The following is an 11,226-nucleotide window of genomic DNA, read 5'->3' as shown; positions in this document are numbered from 1 at the left end:
AGCAAATCTTGGCTTGGCACCTCGCATATCCATGTGTCTTTTGCACTGGTTGTAGCTGTGCTTGTGGGTGGCGTAAGATCCGAACTAGCAGACTCAAATTCATCTACTGGGGTTCTAGTCACATCTCGGAATGTATGATCCCTGAGATTGACTCTAGTCGTCACATCCTCATGCCTGAGGTATAGGTAATCATATCCCCAATCTTCTAAGACCATTAACTGCCGCATAAACGGTCGTCCTAGGATCACTTCGTAATTAGGATCCTGCCCGAAGTCAACAATAGCAAATGTATGCTCAAAGTCTATTCCGCAGGTCTTAATTATGACATTTTCTAATAATCCCAAAGGTCTTTCCAAGTTTCCGTCTGCCAATTGTTGCAGGTCCATGCGGGTTTTTCGTAAAGCTAATTTACCCCATTTCTCCCACATAGCTTTGGTTGCTATCCCAATGCCAGCTCCCGTATCCAATATAGCCATGGTTTTTATTCCATTGTATTCAACTAGAAGCGTTGCATTGCCCTTGTCCTTATTGCGTTCCTGATAGGCACTTACCTTGTTAAAGGGTACTTGCCTTACAGAAATCACCTCATCTTTGTGGTGTTGTTTTTCGACTAGCTCCCGTGTTAATGCAAGTCCTTTGCTACCCATCAATTCTGCCACATATTGCCATAGTTTGGGTTTCACCTTTAAGAAATCCGCTAATGGTATTGTCGCAGTCACAGGAGCCGATAGAATGGCTTGCAAATGAGCTGTTTCCTTGCGATCTGGAGTTATATGCCTAGACTGAGGCACTTGTACAATGTCTGTTTTTGCTTCATATTCACCCAAAAAGGATGGTAATGTAGCTAGCGCCTTGGCCTCGACGTCTTGGTCTTCATCATCAACTAACTCTTGGTCAGACAAACTCCTAGCAATTCCAAGGTATTCATTCATGCCCACTATCGAAAGTGGTGCTGTCTCGTTGGAAAGCTCGTCTTTTTGTTTAAGCTCTCTGACTTCTCGCCATAATTCCTCTGCCATTTCTCCTTCAAGAGAGGGAACAGTAGAGGTGATGTCAAAAATCTCCTCCAACTCCACCTCTTCTGGTACATGCTTGGCAGGTTGTAGCTCAGGTGGATCCATTACTACATGTTCTTCCCTCAACAGTGTTTCTTTTGGTAGAATCGGTGCATTACCCAGCGTGTTTGTTTCAAGCTCAGTTTCTGGCTCTTCCTCAATGGTCTCCAAAACTGGTTTCATTGCACTCATTTTCCTAGGTTGATATGGCTGAGGACCCTCTAAAGTAGTTTGCGTGTCTCGAATTAATTGTTGATGCCTCACCAAATCAATTTTCTCCTGGAGGGGGTCTGGGTATTCTAGCAACTTAGGAGGGATGGGTGTCTCAGATGTTACACGGCTGTCCACAGCTTTGAGAAGGGCTTCGAGTGTTTCATTCTTCTTATCAACAATGACCGATCCTCCCTCATTGCTTCGTGTCTCTGAAGCAGGCTCATCTGCTTCTTGTCCCTTGTTAGTTCTTTTTGGACCCTGGTTTTGTTGAGTGATGTTCTGTCTTGACTCTATGACTTCTCTTATGCCCTGATCCGAGTCAGACTCTGGTGAACTCTCTTTTGTCCTTTTCGACCTCAAGTGTCTCATTTTTCGTTTGGTTTTGTGTGAACTGGAACTTTCTTTTGTAGATTGATTCCCTTTTTGTTCTAATTCCATTCTTGCCCTTGCCCATGTTACAACTAACACTGGTGCTGGTTGGTTTCCATTTGTTTGCTCTGTTTCAGCAGTTGGGGATTTAACTACATACTCTTTTCGTACCCCTTCAGGTGTTTCAAGGATGATGGACTCCCATGATCCCGTTTTGGATGTTTCCGTACCGCTGTTTACCCCGGTTTTGTTTTTGTTGCCTTTTCTTGTTTGTTTCCGTCTTCGCTTTTGTTTTTGTTGCTCCTCTTTTGACATTTCTCTGAGCACCGGTTCCTTTTGGCACTCTAGTATCAATTGATCTAAGGTCTCTTTGGCTCTTTGTGCTTGGGCATGTGTCACTATATAAATTGGTTTAGTTTCGCCTTCATTTTCAGAGGAGGTAGGTGAAGGAATCACCCCAATCATTCCCAAAGACGTAGGTGTAGATGGCTTCTCAGCCGCTTTTACTGGACAGTCTTTAGAAAGGTGATTTACTCCACACTCAGCACAGTACCTAGGTACTCTTGGCCAATTCATAGTTGCCGCTCTTGCCTGTGCTTTTTCCTCCTTGTCAATGGGACAATCCTTAATCCAATGATCTTGTTGGCATTTGAAACATGGCCCAGCTACTGGTGCTTGGTTTTGGTTTGGGGGTCCCCTTTTGTTGTTGTTGTAATTGCCTTGTTGTCTAAAGGCCCCATTCGCCATCAACATCAACGTATGTGCATTCATGCTTACCACGTGATCATTGCCTTCATAACCATAGTCAATTGGCTGGTCTGTGTAAGATGGGGATGGTGAAGGTTCCTCTACATAATAAGGAGTCACAGGGACCATCTCAAGGGAAGGTCCTTGATCCTCAATATATCTAAAGGCTGTTGTTCCTGGAGGAGTGGGTTGTGTACCTAAAACAGGCCTTGCTCTCTCAGCCGTGGTTGTGTTGGTTTGAGGAGCTTGATTTGTGAGTTGTGGTTGAGTATTGCTTACCCCTCTGTTGTAACCCGGACGATAATAGAACTCATTTGACTCGTGATTCATCATTTTTCGGCAATACTCGCACCATTTCAGTGGGTTGGTGATTCTACACTTGTCCGTAGGATGGTCTCCCCCACATGTCCCACATGTATGCATCCTTAAAGGAGCCATTTGCTGGTACGGTCTATAAGACTGACTTTGCCTTGTGTCTTGCCTTAACCCTCGTAGGATAAGATTGGCGATTGCCTGAGGGTCTGAACTCCTGCTCGTATCTCCCGAATCGGACCTTTGACTTGAGTTTTGAGTTGCAAACTCACAATTGTCATCAAACTTTTGCGCATCAAAGCAACACTCGTCAAAGTCCACATGCCCCTTGGCAAACAAATGTGTATACAGTTGCCTGTCCCTTAGTCCCTCAAGAAAGCATGAAATTAGGCGCTCTTGACTGGGTGTTTCTGAATCAGGGCACCGTACTATGTACTGCCTCAATCGGTCAACACATTCCCTAACGGTTTCGTTATCCTTTTGCTTAAAGCTAAGGATTTGCGTGACTGTATTGTGTTTAATCCCAATCTTGGAATAGGCTTCTATAAACCTTTTCACAAGTGTTTCAAAGTCATAGAGCACAGATGGCTTCAGTGTTTGAAACCAAGACAATGCTCTTCCTTCCATAGTCAATCCGAACCCTTGTACCATAGTGTGTACGTCTTTGACACCCTTTGCGAATAGCAATTGTCGGTATTGTGCCACATGGTCGTAAAGATCTCCGCTCCCACTAAACCTCTTGCAAAACTTTTGCAGACTTGTGGGTCTTATTTGTTTTCCCCACTGAGTGTCCTTTTTCCCTCTCATTTTGTCAGGTTTAAATCCCCCTTTTATGTCAAATGGAACTGAAGGTGCTCCTTCCCTATGTGCTCCACTTTCATCCATGTATGAGACCGCTTTCCCTCCAATTGGAAGTTTAGGTCCTACTTGTGGTGCTTTTGGATGCATAGAGCTTCTTTCAATCGGAGGTGGACCTAAGCCCAACTCTTCAAAAAAATCCCTTGGGGGTGACCCATAGGTAGGAGTAGGTGCTCTAAAAGCAGTCTCTTCCGGTCTAGCAGTGTCTGCAGGTCATGCCCATGGCATAGCAGGAAAACCTCCCGTATAAAATACAGGCTGTCCCTGGTAAGTGTACTGCCCTATACTCTCCTCACTCAACCAGTGGTAAGATTTACCCCAGTCATCCAACAACGTGAGTCCTGTTTTTCCCTTGATACCCCAAGCGTGCACTCTTGTCTCATGAGGGTATGTTTTCCCATGGTACATTACTGTTTTATATACAATTCCAGCCGTGTCCACATACAAAGCGACAAATTGATTATCAATGTAAATGCGAGTCACTTTGAATGAGTAGAGTACCTCTTCTCTTTTTGTAGAGTTTACCTCACCTTGGGTTGCATCTCCAGCTGTGTAGATAGGTGGTGCCAATGGAGCTGGTTCTTGAATGCCGGCTCTTCCTTGGAATCCGGGGTACGGCTCCGTTTGCGCTCCTCGCTCATTGCCTTGCGGGAGGATCTGGCCCAACCTATTCATGTTCTCAAAAGCAGGTGTTAGAATATATTAGCGGTCACCTTGGAAATTGACCCACACCTCGGCCTCTAAGGGTGACTGGATGTCCTCCATTTTGACTGTAATCCTACTTTGAGGATCCATGTAGAGCTGAGCTCCATGTGCGTTCTCCCTAATGTGCACAAGTTTTATGTTCAACCCATTGATTGGGCTGTTCATACTTTTAGCTTGATCAAAAGGGTTCGTGTTACCTCCCGTGGAGAAAGAGTCATCCATGTTGTCGGATGCCTCGCTATCCGATGAGGAATTAGTATGAGTTGAACTTAAATTTAACTCTTCAAGGATAGCTCCAAGCGGTTGTTGGGTCCTCACACCGCTCCCTTGGGTAGAAACCTTAGAGATTTTGGAGGACCCGGAAGCTATGGACTTCCCGGACCTTAGTTGCATGTGGGCTATGAAGCACTAGTGCAACACTTCCCCCTTTTGTCCTTCTTTGCTTCTTTTTATGAATTTTTAAGTCTTTTATGATTTTTTTAATGATTTTTGTGGGTTTTAAGAGAAACAAAGGATGTATTTTACAAGATATTGAGTGGATGTTAGTTAATGAATGTTTTTACAACTTGCAGGGCTATGGAATAATTGCAGATTTGGACTTGGTTGATTTTTGTCTATTTGGTGTGCTGTAAGCAGTGTTTTGACTCTAACATGCACTAGAAAAATGTGTTTTTAGCTTTTAAATATACCATTGGATAGAGAAAAGCTTAAGGAACACACTGGTCATGTCAGAATTGTCAAACTGCCTGTCCTGCTACCCTGATCTGCAAAGGCGCCATTTTTTTAAAAGAGATTTTGATGGTTTAATGTGCCAGTTGGATAGAGTATAACATGGGCATTACAGAGGTGGTCTTAAAATGTCAAAATGATGCTCCAGCTGCTCAGAATAGCAAAGGCGCCATCTGCAGAGGTGCCATTTTCTGCTTTTAATATTTTTGAGATCTGTCTGGACAGTTCAATTCCAGGGGTCAAATGGACTGTTCCTAGCACCTCACTTCACAGAAAACATGTCTCTGGGTACCCTGAATCACAGAGGTGCCATTTTGTGTATCTGCTCCCAAAGAGCAACTGGCTGGCAGATTCAGGTCCCTTATGGTCAATAAGCTCTTCCTGCACAATCAAAACTGAAAAAAGGTATTTGGAGGTCAAATGGAGGCCAAGTTAGAAGTAACAGCTCCGGCAACTGCAGTTTCTGCACTTCTAACTAGCTCCACATTCAATCTCACTCAACCTCTTTGCAATATTGATTGTGCTAAGAGTAATACTAATAATCACAACTACCACACAAGCCCACCGGCCTCGGGAAAGTGCCTGGATCACAACTAGAAAGGTGGCCTCCAAAGGCCCTTACCTATTCACACAAATGTGCTGCAAATGGTTGTCCAAAACAATCACAAAACAAAAAAGATTAGAAATCAAATACATGCACTATATCACAATGCACTTACCTAAAACTTGCAAAAACAAGCAACCTAAAGCCTTAAACTAATGGCAACTAAATCTACTAAACAACAAGCATCCTAATTCTAATCCTAACAAATGAACATAACAAAACAAAGCTTGCAAACAAAGAAATAAAATAAGGTGCGGGAGTAGCTCAACCGCATACACAAGATGAGGGTTTTTAAAGAGCCCACACTCTCTACACTAATCACAAAAAAGCTTTTAATTAACTAATGGTGGCCTTGGGATCACACACCCAACCCACGGTCCTAATCCACCGGTTTTGCAACCGCGATGAAGCAAGAAGCTAAATCCTAATCAAATCACTCATTCACTAGCGTAGGCTACCGCTCCCCGGCAGCGGCGCCATTGTTGGGGTCACTATGGAATAGTGGCTTCCACACATACACTAATCTCATTGAGGGAGAAGAGTGGTCAATGGGGGGAGCTTAACCCGGCTAGCTCATGGAGGAATCTTGCAATGTCAATGCAAGAGAATGAATAACTTAATCTATGGATAGCTTAATGGTTCCTAGCCTATGCACACACACACACTAACTAAGTAGATTAATGAAAGCATTAACCCACTCACCCTTAATCACCAAGCTTAGCCTCCTACTCAATGTTCTATCAATTAAATGTGCAAAGAGCATAACCCACAACCGCATTTAGCATTCAAGCAAGCTCATACAATCATTCATTAGTCTATGGCAAACCCACATGCTAATGATAAGCTAATGCACTTGCAAATACTACTCTAACATAGAGCTCAAACACACATTAATGAAGAGGGGAAGAGAATGAAATACACATTGCTAAGCATTTCCTACTCTTAACACCTTCACTAATCAATAGGCCTTGCATACACACATAAAAGATTAGCAAACAAGCTTAAACATTCCCTACTTAATCAAGCATTAAACATAAGCTTGCATGCCAATGAGAGAAGCTAACAATGATAAAAGAGAAGCTAACAATGAGAGAAGCTAACAATGATAAAAGAGAAGCTTGATTCACTTTGATTAACCATGTAGAGACTTACAAAGTAAAGGCTTGAGCTATGGAAGCTTGAAGCCAAGCTTAGGTTAGAGAGGAGATAGACTTAGAGTTCACTTTCAAGAAAATGACCAAAAAGCCCCAAAACTTTAGTGAAACTCACCTATATACTCAGGGTTCTCTAAAATAGGACAACCCACACTTGGGCGGACATCACTAAAATGATGGGCTAAAAACTAATGCTTAGACTGCGGGAAATACAACTTGGAACTCAATGAGTCCATTCATTTACAAAAATGTGTATGTACATTGCACTTTGGCGGGTTTCTCTAAAATAGAAAATGATTCAACTAAAATATCCCGTCCCGCAGGCTTACTCCTTGAGCTCTTTACTCCTCCTCGAGTCAGTGGCTTCTCTTTACCTGTACCTGCACCTGTTTACCTTTATCGTACCTGTTCGTCTTGAAGCACTTGGGTTCCGTTCCAGATTTGCGGGAACAACTCCTAAGATAACCCTTCATTACTCTTTTCTCGCACAACATCTTGTTTAAATGGAAAACTCCTTGAAAGCATATAGGGTGTTTCATTCTTGAACACATGCATTAGACACGCTTTTTTGCTTCCACCCATGCACAGTACACCGCATGACAAATTCTGCAAAATGACTCCAGCAACAACTGTACATACACAATAAGATCGACAAGTCAAGGGCACTTTTTCTCCCACAGGGTTTTTTCCCCTTGACCATATTTGGTGTCTAGCACCATCGTTCACTTTTCGCTTTCAATAAAGGCATTGATCAAGCAAAGCAAAACAGCCACGGCAACCAAGCTCATCGACAACAAACCTCCAATCACTTCACGTCAAAGACACCGGGAGTCAAATTTCACCGCCCCGGTTGCCAGTTTAGGAAGGGGGGAGTGTTCTAGGAATAACGGAACAGGGCCAAAACAAACCTAAGCAGCTGAAGCCAAAATAGGTAAAATTGCCAAAACAAGAAATGCGGGATGCTAAAACATGACATTATGGTTTTACTCCAAAAATGGTGCAAACGAAGTCGAATAGACATGTGGGTTTGTTTGGCGTGTAGCTTATGTCTTTATCTTCAAATTAAGCACCTAACTTCATCAAATGGAAGACCGAGCTTCAACGAGGAGAACTGACTGTCCCGCAGCATTTCTCGTAAAAACCCCTAAATGTGCGGAATGTAAATTATTCATAAATGGGTTCGTGTGAGCTCTTAATTGTAATATTCATTTAAGTGGGCTCAACCGAGTTCCAATTTGTAACGCAAGAGCTCTAGTGTTTTAGCCTTGTATGGCCGGCCGGACAAGTGTGGCTACTTTTGATAAACTCCCTTATAAGCCAATGTAAAAGGGGATTGAGGTACATTCTCTATACACACTCTAGGAGAGCTCTCAAGTGAACAAGCCTCTTATTGCTCTAGCTATGGAAGCTCTCTAGCTACTCGCGCGATGTACTCTATTGAGCATTCTTGCTCCATGAATCAATGAAGGTTTTCTCCACTCTTTCTCCCTTTTTCTTGCATTGAAGTAAATTAATGTTTAATTAGTTGAAGACTCTTCCTTTCTTATTATTGCATGCTTATGAATGTGTGTGAGCTTTCCATTGAAGCTTGCTCTTGCCCACATCTATGGCAATGAGCTACGCATGGAAATACTCCTTATAATAGCTTGTGGGTTTGAGAATATGTGTTTCTTATCTTGCTTAAGCTTGTGGGTTATGCATTGTATGAGTTGCTTACAATAGGGAAGTAGGGTTTAACCTATGCTTGATGGGAATGGGATTGAGGGAGTGTGAAGAGTTATTGAGTTAGTAGGCTTGTAGGAGAGCTTGCTACATTCCTTTGCTCTCTTGATTCATGTGGGGACATATGTGGGTTTGTAGGATGGAGCTCATTGTTGCCTAGTATGAGTAGATGTGTCATGTGGGTTAAGCTCTCAATGTGTGCTCTCCACAAGGGATTGCCTCTATGCGCTAGCTGGGTATAGTCCTCGGTTGACATAGTGTTTCCATACACATTGGTCAACGAGAGATCTCTATTTGCCACATACCGCAAGGTAGAGAACACCGTTCTCCAAATACATCATGTTAGCTTTGGAAGGTGAACTCCTAAGTCTAATATGCAAACCAAGACATCACTAAACTCCTTCCATCATGGAACAAGTGGGCTCTTTGACAATAATGCAATACCCTTGGGGAAGTTGGCCCATACATGCTTAGCACCATTCCACCGCAATCCCAAGGTCTATGTACAAACCTCCAAATAGCTGCCATCATCTTAGTTGGCAACCTGGAGATAATGTTCCATCAAAAGTTAGCAAAAAGGATGTAATTTTAAGTACACATGTGTACAAATTTGATTTTATATTTCAAGAAAAATGGCCCATCATGTTTTGAAGGGTCGAACATCATGGATTGGTAGTGGTGCAAATTGTCACATGTTTTGAAGGGTTGCACATCATGTCGCTAAGGACTGGTAGAGCCGCAAATTGTCACTCTCTAGGCACAAGTCATATAAATTGTAACAACTACTTACTGCTTCTCTACATAACTCATGATGCTTTTCTACACTTGTTCAATAAGACATGAGTTAGCACATGTGGTATAAAGAACTCAACATCTCCTTCTTAATGGAATTAGCCTCATTTTTCTGAGCAGGTCTCCATGTTGCTCCATGTCTATCTTTGTTGTCATGCGGTGGCCAAGACGAGTGCTTAGCATGTGAAGGCTCCTCATCTTGGCCATCACATCTTAAGATTTGTGAGGCATGTATTCAAATTTCAATGTGCATCATGAGTGAAAATATTTATTGAGAACATTTGCAACAAATCTTTGAAGTTTGTTCTCCACAAAATACGAAAAAATACTATAAAAGTAATGGTGCCTTATGTATTGAACTCTGCTAATTCTTTTGTATAAGTGTATCTTTTATAGCTCATGCACAAATTTTCTCCATGAGCTGACTTCATATCTAAAGTTTGTTGATAATACGAATTTCAAGTTTGTTGATATTCCAAGCAAATATCTATATAGCTTATCAGAGATCTTAGGTGAGTTCTTTTCTTATACATGTAAGGTTGTTGTGTGGGGCTATCTCTTGGGACTTACCAATTGAGATTTTGTATATTGCCAATTTTGTTCACGAGAGAGAGAGAGAGAGAGAGAGAGAGAGTGAGAGAGAGAGTGAGTACAAAATACTCCTTAATTTATGTATTCATAAAAAATCAATTTTTTATGTAGAGAATAGAGAGAGAGAAATGAAATGATACGTCTACAAAAGGCCAAAATGACTTATGAGACCAAAAAAGGTTACAAAGTGGCGAATCTGATACAATGTCTGTGTGCTAAAAGAAAAACTCTGATACAATGTCTATGTGGTAAAAAAGAGAAGACTAAAAATTTGAAATGAGCTGAAATGCTGAAATCAGGGTCCCAAGATGTTTAGCATCGGTCGCTGGCGAAACTCATCAATGTCCTCCTTGGTGAGTACTCTAACTGGACGTCTCCCATGTCGTGCTAGAATAGTCCGGACCCTCTGATGCAGCCTCCGTTGAAGTTGTGATGAAACTGGTAGTCATGGGCGTCTCGATCGCCCAAGCTCAATGGCCCTATCAGTCAAAATACCTCTAGTACAGGTGGACTTTGAAGTCTGTTGTGATGCCTGCTCTATGAATGTCTCCCATTGTCTGAGCTCCTCAAGAGACCCTCCCTGGGTCTGCGCAGCTCCAGCAAAAAAATCCCAAGGCATCTCTGATCCTCATATCTCATAACTCTAGCCAGTGGTCCCAAAACCCTCTTTGAATAGGCAGCGGAAGTGGTCTCGTATCTCATAGTATACTGGAAAATGACATATGTGATGTAGCTCTGTCTCTGGCTCTATATGACACAAACAACTGGCAAATTCTGGCCTCTGCTTGTACCCCCAAAATTTTCCAGTCTCAACTTGTAAACTGATGTGATGATGTGCGCATCTGACCAATAGCACATCGGGATAAATGAGTGTGCATATAGGTCGGTCTGGTCACAAATCCATCCTCTATGAGCTGGAGAAGATGCTCTCTATAAAAGCCATCTTTGTGTCCAGCTCACGCGTTGGCTGTGTCCATGTCCTCCTAGTGTCTAACTGAATCAAGTCCTGCCTGACGAGCCGGGTAATCTCGGTTTGCGTGAGGGACAAGGAGGGTGCGTCTAGCGAGTACTGGAAAGGGGGTAGTCTATCCATGTCAAACCCATGTAGATGAAACCAAGATGTCATCTGTGCATACCAACAAGATGTTTCCCCCTGTGAGGCAAGCTGTTGAAGAGACTCCAAAGCTAGGCGGGCATATCTGTCTCTGGGGAGATCCCAAATAATGTGTATAAAAGAGACAGATCTGGTAAATGCCTCTATGAACAATGGGGGAGCAGCAAGCTCTACACAAATAATTGCATGCGGTACAAAGGCCTTGACCTTAATCATCTGAGAAATCATAGAGACCAGAGGTCTCTCCATACCATTTCATCC

This window comes from Cibotium barometz, chromosome 28 (genome assembly GCF_041138505.1).
Source record: "Cibotium barometz isolate CiBa-2024 chromosome 28, ASM4113850v1, whole genome shotgun sequence".
In the NCBI taxonomy this organism is placed as follows: domain Eukaryota; kingdom Viridiplantae; phylum Streptophyta; class Polypodiopsida; order Cyatheales; family Cibotiaceae; genus Cibotium; species Cibotium barometz.
Note: the sequence above shows the minus strand (reverse complement) of the source record.